This window comes from Microtus ochrogaster, unplaced genomic scaffold (genome assembly GCF_000317375.1).
Source record: "Microtus ochrogaster isolate Prairie Vole_2 unplaced genomic scaffold, MicOch1.0 UNK19, whole genome shotgun sequence".
Lineage (NCBI taxonomy): Eukaryota > Metazoa > Chordata > Mammalia > Rodentia > Cricetidae > Microtus > Microtus ochrogaster.
In genome coordinates this window covers 1,992,832-2,005,030 of record NW_004949117.1, presented here as the reverse complement: position 1 = coordinate 2,005,030, position 12,199 = coordinate 1,992,832, and the positions used below count along the sequence as shown (strand labels likewise).

The window sequence follows — 12,199 nt, the reverse complement described above, 5'->3', positions numbered from 1 at the left end:
TCAAATACCTAAAAGTGTAATGACCGAACCACATAGTAGGTGTATTGTTAACTTTTGAAAAAGTTGTATAAAACTTTGCAATGACTTGGAACTTAAACTTCCATCAGTGATAAGTGAGAATTCAGGTTGTTCTACATTCTTGACAACACTTTGTACAATCTATTATTTTAGCCAGTGTACAATGTAGTGATATCTTATTGTAGTTCTAATTCGTATTTACTGAAGGATTGATATTGTTAATCATTGTCTTTATGCTTTTTATTATTAATATATCTCTTTGATAACTTACATATTCAAATACTTTCTTTTAATGAGTTTTAATCAGTTTGACAATTCTTTATATATTTTTTATATTAGCCCTATACAAGAATTAAGATTTCCAAAAATTTCATCTTCCTTTAGAGTGTCATTTTATTCTCTTGTCAGTGTCATTTTACAAGTAAAATTTCCACGTTTTAATTGTTAAGGAATATACCTTTAATATTTGTCTAACATAAAGCCAACATCTCTTTTCCTTTATATTGTTTACTAAAAGTTCTTTACTTCTAGATTTTTATACTCTATCTGTGATCAAATTTAAGTTAAACCTGTGGTGAAGAATACAAATTAGGTGTGTATTTTTTTCATCCAAGGATATTTCAAGTTAAGCAGCATTTACTTACAAAATTATTTTTCCACTGAGTCGCCATAACTTTTTCAAAAATTAATTCCCTGTGTTACACATGGATCTATTTTAGTTTCTCTGTCTATTTTATTTAGATATTTGGCTTTGTGGCAAGGATGTAGTCATAATTAATGTAGTATTATAATAAGTCTTGAAAACAAATAGTATTTGATTTTCTCCCTTTTCATTTAGTTATTATACATCTAATGATACAAAAGAAAATATAAAAACTCTCTCCATTATTCTAGTTTACTCTGAGAAGATAAAGGTAAAAACACCAGTTAAAAGTGGTTTTATATGGCATGTGCTCTCAGTAGATATATTGTGGTGTTTTCTATTTCTACTTGTGTCTTGGACGTTAATGATTTTTGGGTCAACTATTGTGGCTAAAACTATGTTAGTTCAGATTTTGGGTAGAGATTAGGTTAAAACATATGCTAAGCATAATTTCCAAAAATTATCCTTTTTCTTGAGTTCTTATTGTACATGGAATAAAAATGAGTGAATTTTCATGTAAAATTCCATTAAAACTCTGCAGAATTGAGCACCATTATCTGACATGATTAAATGTAAGAGATGAGAAATATTCTTAATCAAACATAGTTCCTTAAGACAACCCTCATTAGTCTTTACTGTTTGTGGTGGTTACCGTTGATTGTCCATTTGCCAGGATCCAAAATCACTAGGGGACAAATCTCCAGGCACACTTGTGGGAGATAATTAAGATTACATTGTTCTCTGAGTACGCTTATGAAGGATATCTTGATTAGGTTAATTAGGGTAGAAAGATCCACTGTGAAGGGGGGCCAGCACCTCTCCATGTGCGTGTGTACTAGCTGCATAAAAGAAAAAACACCTGAGCACACACTCTCTGCTTCTTGGTTGTTGATGGAATGTGACCAGCCACTGTGACTTTTCCACCATGATGGACTCTACCTTTAAACTGTGAGCCAAAGCAATCCTTTCTCCTTTAAGTTGATTTTGTCAGTGTGTACGAAAGCAAGAAGACAAGTTACGAAGACAATGTCCTTTCATTCTGACCATGTGTTCCAAGCCATTCTGAGATGTGACCAAACACATCTGTAACATATCAGGTATGTACTATTAGGAGCTCACATGTCTTTGAAGATTTTTTCATTCTGTTTTGTATAAAATTGAAATTCTCAGTTTATTATATATCAACTGAATTTGTAGAATTTATATATAGGAAGTTATTTTGGAAACAGAGAATCTTATAACTGAAAGCTATGGATTTGGATTCAGACAAAATGGGCTTATATCTTGAGTCTTACTGGCTGTTTCTGACTTTGTTACTAATAGTTTCCAGACTCCTGTCTATAATTAGAAAATTAGTAGAGATAAATATGTTGGCTAACTCTTAGGATGTTACAAATATGGAGTTAAATGTTTATAAAACTATTAAACTATAATACTATCAGTAGCTGTATGTAGGCATAGTTACACATAGCCATGAGCTCACTGTATGAGTGATTCCTAAATGTGTCTGCATGCCAATGTTATTTAAGGATCTTCAAAAAAATATCAAAGCCCAAACCATACCTTTACCAAGGAAATTACAATGTCTTTGGAAGGGACACAAGGCCATTTTTTTAATTAAATCTCCTTATAAACTAATAATTAAATGATTTATATACATCATCTTATTTAGTTATATAGTTCTCTGAGTTGAATTTTACATCTTGTTTACAGACAAGAAAGCAGAAAGCTAACTTTAATCTTGAGAATGCTGAGAAAAATATTCTCAAGAATGCGATCTCAAGTTGGTTTGGCTTCAAAACCCTACTTTTAACTAGCTTGCTGTATTTAGTCAAGATTCTTAGAGAACCCCAAATTTAAGTTTTTTAAATGAACCACTAAGTAGAGTATAGGTACATGGCTGTAACTCCCCCCATATAATATAGGAGTATACTCTCTATTACAAACATCTGACCCACCAATGTGAAGAAAGAATTAAAGGAACTCAAGACATTTTGATTTTATTTGGGATGGAATATGATATAACTAATTTATAATTTATAAAATAAACGAGAATTTTTAACTTACTTTCCACTATCTTATGTCAAGGAGTTGTTTTGGCATATGATACTCCATAATTTGGCATGTGCCTTATTGTTTTCCAGACTTTGGAATAGCCAAATAATAGCCAAACCACTATTCAGAGCTTCCATTCAATGTTTTTCTGAGAATCATTCCTGATGTGCTGCAAGTACACTGGCCAAGATAACCTGATGACTGCTTTCTGGAACATTACGCTATTTGCTATAAAATGCATTCCTCAGTCACATCATTTACTCTTTATGCACCTAATTTAAAGCATAGTTTAACCAATATCTCTGCTCTAGTGGGAACACTACAACATGTTCTGGTGTCTAAGTGGCAGATGGCTTTGGACATCATTGGCTATTGCTTTTCCAGGCTTATAAACAAGTTACAAGAACTGAGCAAAAGAATGACACTTTTGTGGACACGATGACATAATTATGGGTGTAGACCTAATCATAGAGAAGAATTCCCAAAGAGCTTCTGTGAGTATAAATTACAAAGATCTTGCCATAGGAGTATTTTTAGGATTTCTTAACCCCCACTGTAATTGTAAAACCCCAAACTCACTTGAGAGATTGTGAAGACTTTGGACTTGACATGTAGGCAGCTGTTCTTTAGTCCTATCTGACCATTTTTGGCTGAGGGCTCTCCAGACTTCATCCCCTGAAATAACAGTGGTTTGTTTTAGCGTAACACACTGATGCAAATCAAGAAGTTAGCAATACTTTGACATTTTCAGTGGTGTTTTCCTAACATTACAAAACATCATTTTCTAGTAGGCAATGCACTAAGCCTCTGAAACCGTAAGCCGGCCCCAATTAAATGTTTTCCTTTATAAGAGTTGCCATGGTCACGGTGTCTCTTCACAGCAATAGAAACCCTAACTAAGGCAGCTTGTGCTACTTTTTTTTACATTCTTTTCTATCAATTTCGATTATATTATACTTTCATTTCTACTGGTAACTTTTTAATTTTAAATATTAATAGAAATTATCAACTGTTGAGCCTTTCTTCATTTTTTCATGTTAGATGATATTAGCAAGTATTCAGATCTCCATTTCTTCTGCCAATTTTTAAATATCAGTTTCCCTGTTTTTACAATGCCAATGCTTTCTTTTAGTTTGTTCTTGTTCTTTCAGGGTTTAAAATCAAGGGGCCATATTAAGGCAGTATCTTAATTAGAGCACATATGTGTAATATAATTGTGCTAGATTTTAGAAGTGATTATTGAATAAATAAAAACAAACGAACAAGTAAATAAATAAGGAAATGATATGACTGCTCCCAGGTATGTTAGAAGAGAAGGTTTATTATAGACAGTTGGGAGCGCACAGCCACAGGCAGGGACATCTGGAAGATCCCAGAGTAGACACGACAAGACTGAGTTGGGCCATGTAGGGAGAGAGGGAGGCGAAGGGAAAGGGGCAGCTAGAAGGCCAAAGGTACAAAACGGGTAGGTAACCAAAATGTCTGGATCATATAAGGAAGAGCCTCTGGGGAAATGGCGGCCCAGCCCCTGGGCTGGAAAGTTCAGGGTAGAGGGCAGGGCATGACAGCCACACCCTGTAACGGGTAGGGACTGAGGGATGCTGGGAGAACCTGGAGACCAGATCCACTTTGATTTGCTAAATAGGCACGTCAGTTGTTTGTCCCAGGTTTGAAATTTGGCAGCTGTGTGGCTTTACCTTTCAATTTCTTCATGATATATTTTGATGAGAAGGTGAAATTTTTCTGTGTATATGTTCATGTGTGTGCATATGTGTATGTATGTAGGATATGTATCTATATAATGTTTATGTACATATATAGAGGGAAGAGGTTGACATCTGGTGTTTTTTCTCAATAGAAACTGTGGTGGTTTGAATGAGACATGTCTCCCATAGCTTGAATATCTCAGCACTTATCCCCAGTTAGGAGCACTTTTGAGGTTATGGAATTATTAGAGAGAGAATGTCACTTGTGAAATGCTTTGAGTGTTGATAGTCTTTGCTCAATTCCTTTTCCTCTCTCTGTTTCACGCTTACATGTGAAGACATGGGCTTCCAGCTTCTTACCCCTGTCACCCTGGCTACCATTTGCTACCATGCTCTCCTGCCAAGATGAACTCTCAACCCTTAAGAACTCTTAAATAACAAAATAAACTCTTCTACATGTTGCCTTGGATATAGTGCAGCAGAAATGTAACTAATACAGAAGTTGGTACCAGAGAGTAGGCTGTTGCTATGAAAAACCTAACCATGCTTTTTGGAAGAATGTTAGAAGACTTTCGAATGTTGGGCAAGAAAAGGAAAATAAGGCAACCAGAGCTTTACAGTCCATCATTGTAGCTGCCTGGGTGACAGTAGTTCTTACACCAGTGTAGACGGTGAAGGCCTACATCAAGAGATTTCAGAATCAGTATCATCAGCCACTTGGCTAGAGGCCATTTGTGTGATATTTTGCAAATAACCAATCTGTCTGCCTTTTGCCTTTGTTCTAAGAACTTGTTTAGGGTTAAACTTAAAAGTCATGAACTTTGGTGGAGGGAATTTTGAGAGTGTATAAGGTTGAGTTTGTGAAATGGTTATTGTTGATAATGGTTACGCAGGTATTCAATGGAGAAGCACAGTGGGGCTGAAAGAAACAGGAAATGCACAGCTTGAAGGAGAGAATACTGGGAAGTGTAATGGTACAGCCAAGGCGGGATAAAGGAGAGGCTATGACTCAGGAGAGTTGGGTAGGAGGACTCTTTCCAGCAGCCTCTGGAGAGCACAGGGGAGCACAGGGAAACAAAATGCTTCAGTGTGCTTGCAGTGCACAGTTCAGCCGTGACAAATGCACAGAATTAGGTTTCAATAGGTCATAGTCAGAGGAGAAATGCTAAGCTCAACCATGAGGTCCCGGGGCCCAGCAACATAGTCACGGCAGTCGACTGCTGTGCACTGAAAACAGAATGAGGGAACAAAGCAGATAAAGGTAGATAGGAAAGCCCAGGTGTAGTTGGTTGTTTTATCTCTTCTGGGGACCTGGTGTTATGGCTTCACTCAGAAGCAGAGGCAGGAGAATCCAAAGAAGTTCGAGACCAGTTTAGTTAGCATAGAGACACTCTGTCTCAAAAAGGAAAAAAAAAAAAAGATAAAGAAAAAGAAAAGAAAGGAAGACCGGAATGCTTTTGATATTGCTACTTTCTTACCAAGGGTAAGGAAACTGTTTACTAACAAGAGAGAACTTGACTCCAGTTTTTGATTGTTTTTAGCTTTTATAGCAGGTCAGGGATTTCCATCAATTAACTCTACTAAGCAGACACTGGAGAAAAAGCAGCAATGGCAATGCAAATTTCCTCTATCAATTGTTAGGGGCGTGGATTTGAGTTCGATCTGAGCAGACTGAAGGAATCACAAGAACATCTCTATTCTGTCCCTTAGCTCATATTCCCGGCAGCACAACTACAGTATTGGACAGGTCCCTTTGTCCCCGTGGAATGGACAGCTGGGGAATGTTAGCATATGACGACAAGCACAAAACAATAGAACACTTCCGGCTAAATTTGTACTGTTGAGAATGCATTTTTTAATACCAGCTGTGAACTGCTCTCAGAACAGGGTCTTCTAAAACATGCCTTTGCAAAGTAGACCTGCCAGGCTGAGGACTTTAAAAGTATTCACTGTTAAGGTACACTGTTGATTTTCCTCAAGTATTATTGCAATGATGTTCCCTCTGGTAAAGTGACCACAGAGACATGGCTACCCTTCTATTAGTGGCCACTTGATAGGTATTAATAGCTAATTGATTGTTGGACCAGGAATTGAGTACTGTCTTAATTGATGTGTATATATTACCTAACCAAAGAGGGTAGGTTTCTTAGTGAGGGATACTATTTCTGGGACAAAACACCATGACCAAAAGCAACTTGGGGAGGAAAGGATTTATCCCGCTCCGAGTTCCACATAACAGTTCACCATCAAGAACAGTGATGTCAGAACCACACAGAAATCTGAGGGTAGAAGCTGCTGCAGAGCTCACGAAGGGGGGGGGGGGGGAGCTGCTTACTCACTTGCTTATCCTGGCTTGCTCAGACTGCTTTCTTACAGAATCCAGGACCTTCAGCCGGGGATAGTATCACCCACAATGGGCTGGGTCCTCCCATACTGATCATTAGTTAAGAATAAGCCTTTTAGCTACATCTTATGGAGGATTTCTGTCCTCTCTGATGACTCCATCTTGTGTCAAGTTGACATGAGACCAGCTGGGACATTAAGTATCTTTCTTTCCTTTCACAGAGTAGGAAATGCAGACAATTCAGATGTACATTTTCTCCAGCGCTTAAAGCAACTGCAGCGGGGGGGGGGGACAGCCCTGCAAACAGATCCCACTAATTAAATATACTCTGACTACACCACAGCCCAAAGTGCAGTTGGTCTAATTTTAACATGTAATTAAGAACGAAGACGTGAGAGAGAACGCTGAGCTGCATGAAGAGATGGCATGTTAACGCGTGTTATTATTTTCTTGAGAAGACACACAAGGTGTTAGTCATAAAGGCTACTATATGAATTCATTTTATATGAATTTAGCCTTTGATGTCACTAAGGCTTCTCGGGCTCTCATTCATAGCTTGTTTAGCAACAACCTTTACTTGTCCTTTGTTTTCTAGCTGTGGCTTTAAATTTTACTTCTGACCATGCTGGTAGGCAAAAACTAGAACCCTGGCCCTTGAAGAGAGTAATAACTCTCTTCCAATCCCTTAATGTTCTTTTTCACTGGAAGCATGGATTTCATTTTGCTTCCTGTTCCTGTCACACTCATTTCCTCACAAAGCACAGTTCTTACACACTACATTAGATGTTTACACATCACTTAAAAAAAAAAACTTTACCAATTTCCCAGAGTCTACACTGACATACATTTTTAGTGAGAGAGTATCTAGCAGTGTCTGGCACTGATTAAATGTTGAATTAATAAGCATATAATTTCTGAGTCTATAAGTTGTTATAAGTTGTATTTGAAAAACAATCACCGAAAGGTCAGTGTAACTTAAGATATGTCCTGGCTGAACTTGGCCTTTTATCTTTATGCTGATAATTCTCCCACCATTTCTTTGTCCTCTTTGCTTGCTCGTTCCTTCCTGCTTCCTCTACTCTGATGCCTCCACTTTCCCTTATTTGCTCTCCCTCCCCCTCTAGCCCTACCTGTTTCTCATTATGGTTTGTCTCTGCCCAGTGTCCTTTCACAGACAAGCTGCCCACAGTGGCAGGAGGATGCCACTGGCATAGCCTCTGAAACTTTCACGCCTCACAACCTGAGCAAAAAGAAAAGTTGTCTCTTCCAGCACTGTGCATTAATTCTGTGTGGGTGTTGCTTTTCATGGAAAATAGTGAAATATGAGAATAATTCAGGAAGACAGATCTTAAGTTTCTCGAGTTGTACCTGCTACCTTCTTGGTGGATTAACTAGGTTTTCATTGCAACTGTATTGTATCACAGACAACCTCTCAAGTCTCCAGTCCAATCTCAGAATCTTTTGCTAGGGTCCCAAGCTGCGGTCACGCGGTCCTCAAGGCTACATCCATCATTCCTCATCAGCACTCAGTACTTCTCCTATTCCCTTCACCTTTGATTTAATGTCTTGGGATTTACTCCCTTTGCAGTAAATTAGGTTATGCCACTATCTCTGAGCCACTTCTGAAATGGTTACAATTTAGGCTAGCCAGTCTAGACCTATGCCATGTGTGCCACTTACAGAAAGAAGGTAGGATTAGAGTTCCTGAAAGCAGGGAAGCCAGAAGGGTAATAAGTGGCTGTCCAAAGACCATCTGAGCCAAAAAAGAAAGTGACAAAATGAATGAAAACCAGCAAAAATTCAACACAGAATAGTACGCCTCCTTTATATACACACATATGTGTGTGTATGTATGTATGTGTATATATAAAATATATATACATATATTTTATAATATATATAAAATTTCAATCTTATAGCTTAGTTTGGTTTGGTCATGGGAAGGAGGGCAATGTGAGGCTCATTTGCTCAGTGAACTTTCCACTCATTCTGAACTTTTTACTTGTGGGCAGGGCTCCAAAAGGTGGAAAAGAATACATTTTCAGAGTGACAAGGAAAGATGAAGGGATATTAAATGGCAGACCTGTTTTGCTTCTATCACCTGACATACAGAGAAGATGCTACTCAAACTTAAACATTTAATTTGGAGAGAATATCAGACACCCTGGGTTGGAGCTATCTGTATGTATATTGTTCTAATTCTAGTGGTGGCAGTGATGGGAGGCTGGAGTGAGAAAATAAGACATTGTTAATAGTATTAGACTAAAAAATATTCTTAACTTTTCTGGTATAAAAGTCCAAAATATATATGTTAGAAATAGGAAATACCAGATGTTAACAAAAAATAAAATTCTAAAAAAAAGTACATATAAATTTCCAAGGCACTATGAATACTTAATAAAGGTTAAGGAATAGTTATTTCTTAATACTTTTAATACTTAATAAAGGTTAAGAAAAAATTAACAATTTAACAATGCTAAATGCAAGATTACTGTTACTTCTGGGATCATAACTAGAGAGGGTTTTGTTATTTGTATTTATTCTATTATTTATTTATGAGTATGTGTGCCAGTATGTGTGTATGAATACGCATGTACATACTTATGCCTACGGATGTCCGAAAAGGGTGTTGTATCCTATGGAGCTAGAGTGATAGGCAACTGTGAACTGCCTGACAAGGGTGCTGGGCACCAAACTCAGGTCCTCTGGAAGAGCAGCAGTAACCTTAACCACTGACCCATTACCCAGCCTCCTTGAGAGTGGTTTAGTGGATGGCTATGAATTATTAGTGAAGACTTTGCTCTTCAGAACACATTGCAATTCTAAGACTTCTCACTTGCATTTATGTAGGGAAGGCCACAATTTTCTATATGTTTATCGTGTTGAGATGAAATTAGATAGTTAATAAATCCTAGTTAAAATAGTTCCAGTGTCCTTGAAATTGCTCAGGAAATGGCATAGCCAATATTTTTCTGATGGCTGTTGTTATTTTGCCATGACATTTGGACCGTTTTTTTTTTTTTCTCTGCAGAAACAAATTCCGCATTTTGATTTCTACTCCCCGAAGCAGGTGAGGAGAGACCACAGCCCCACTGGCTGATCTTAGAAGGGCAGCTGGTCTCTACTAACACTTCCTTCACGGCTCCTTTGCCACCAATGGTTCGGCTCACATGCAGCTGTGACTCTTGGTGGCTTTGGAGACAGGGACCTTGGACATCTGCAGAACAACAATTTTCTTGGGGAACAGTATCCATGTGTCTCCAAGTGAAAATTAAATCCAAACTTCCTGCATCCTGAAACACTTGCCGTTCTTCTTTGAAAACCCAGTGAATCTGGTACTCATGAAAACATGGTTTAGGGAGGCTCGGTCTGAAAGGCCAAGGAACACATGTCTGTCTTCTTTCTTTGCGAGGCTTTACGTTCATGGCCCAAGAAAATCCCCAAATGGAGGGACAAGAAAGCAATGAAACATGAAATAGAAATGATGTTAAAAAGGCAGGGACCCATGCTATGGCTAACCATAGAGGAATGGTTTAACGCAACCCAGACTGTGTGGATGAGAACTCCTAATGACTGAGGCACAGTTCAGGAGTTTGCATCCTCACAATCTCAGTCTGACTGTGGGAGCACTAGTTTCGCTACCTGTTTTATCTGCATTGCTCCCAAATAACTAGCATTCTTTATTTTTAGGGTTTTTTTTTTAAACACCCATATAGTGGTTTTCAAAGATTATGCTCAACATATAAAAATTGAAATGAGGAAAATAAGTAATGGATATTTTAGTATTTATTCATGTTAATAAAACAAAAATTCACATGAGATTTTGTTTTTATTTGTTTCAAAGTAGTCCAGCAAGGTAGAATGGAGGGTGTGAAGATAAGAAGTCCAGTGCTTGGAAGGGCGAGTCATTGAGATTTGGGGAAGAATGGGATGGGTGGGAAGGGGGAAAAAGGACTCAAGGATGACTCTGGTGTAATTAGTTTGAGCATCTACCAGCAAATTCAATGAGGAAGCAGAGCACATTGGGGAAGATGCAGGGAGAATTTGAATTCAGTGTAGAACGTAGTTGTTATTTGAGTATGCGCAATAAACAGTTTAACATTGGGTGTGAAGATGCACATCCTTTGTAATCTCAACATTCCAATGTCAGGGTCAGGAAGACCTTGAGTTTAAGGTCAGTCTGTCCTACGTAGCCAGGCAGCATCTTAAACAACAAACAAACAAAAATTAGTCCAAGAAGTTTCCTCCTAAAGTAATTCTGAATGCATCCTTTGGATCCCAGACAACAGTATTTTCAAGTCTCATCTTTCCTCATGAGGAGATCTGGTGTTTAATTAAAAGCCTGGCACTCTAGAGTTTGAAAATTATAGCAAAAATTTGAAACTCTTACTTTGGAAAACAAAACAGTGTCCCATAAATATATAGTAACTCCTAATTGTATCACTACATATTAAACAGTATGTAAGTTCTTAGATATTCTGTCTAGAGCACTGTGAGATGGTAATTTTGCTTGCCTTGCTTTCCAGAGAAGGAAAATGGAAGCTTAAAAGATATCTGAGAGGGGCTTCAGAAATACTTGGTTTTGCAAGGACCCAGGTTCAGTTCCTAACATCCACATGACAGCTCATAACCACCCGCAACTCCAGTACAAGCGACCAAATGCTCTCTTTAGTCCACTGTGGGCACCGCATACACAGCACAATACAGATATGCAGGCATTTGCACATGTGTCCAAAATCAAATCAAATCTTTTTTTAAAGGCCTAGGAAGACACAGTGAGTGAGATCAATTACACTCCAAAGTTCATATTAAAACCAGTAAAATATTCTTTATGCATTCACATACTGTATTTGTGTAAAATGGTATAGCATTAGTCCAGGCTGGCACTAAACACTGTGTTAAGTCTGCCGGCTTTGCAATCTTCCCATTTTTTCGCCTCACCCTCACATGTGCTGGGATTAGGTGTGCAACACCACACTTGGATTTGTTTTCATTTGTTCTTTTCCAAAAAGCAAATTATTATTAGGAATTCATCCCAAAGCACTTTACACACTAGGCAAATGCTCTACCAGTGAGCTAATATACTCAGTTCATTAAAAAAAAATGTTTTGAAACAGAATCATTCTAAACTGCCCACGATGGCCTTGAATTTATGACACTCCTGTCCCACTCTCCTGAGTAGTTGAAATAATAGGCAATGGGTCAACAGGGCCAGCTTAACTTTCACTTGTTCAGTTTGAAATATTATAGTATTGATTTCCATACATACATTCACAAGCATTTCCAACTTTTATCTACCATGAAAAATTTACGATCAGCTTTCCTCTCGGGGGCAGAGGCCTCAGAGAGACACGATGCTCCACTCTTGCGGGCAGAGGCGAGAGCTCTGCTCTCTGAGGCACACGCGATGAAGCTCCGACCCAGGATGGACAT

General features: G+C 38.1%; 1 long non-coding RNA gene across 1 annotated transcript in view; it reads right to left on the bottom strand.

Moving 5' to 3' along the window:
• Window positions 1-3,301: 3,301 nt before the first annotated feature.
• The window catches only part of LOC113458402, a 104,933-nt gene continuing 96,035 nt past the window's right edge, over window positions 3,302-12,199 (bottom strand). Inside the window, exon 3 of the long non-coding RNA XR_003378787.1 lies at window positions 3,302-3,391. This is a non-coding gene — a long non-coding RNA (uncharacterized LOC113458402). The remainder of the gene's footprint in view (window positions 3,392-12,199) is intronic.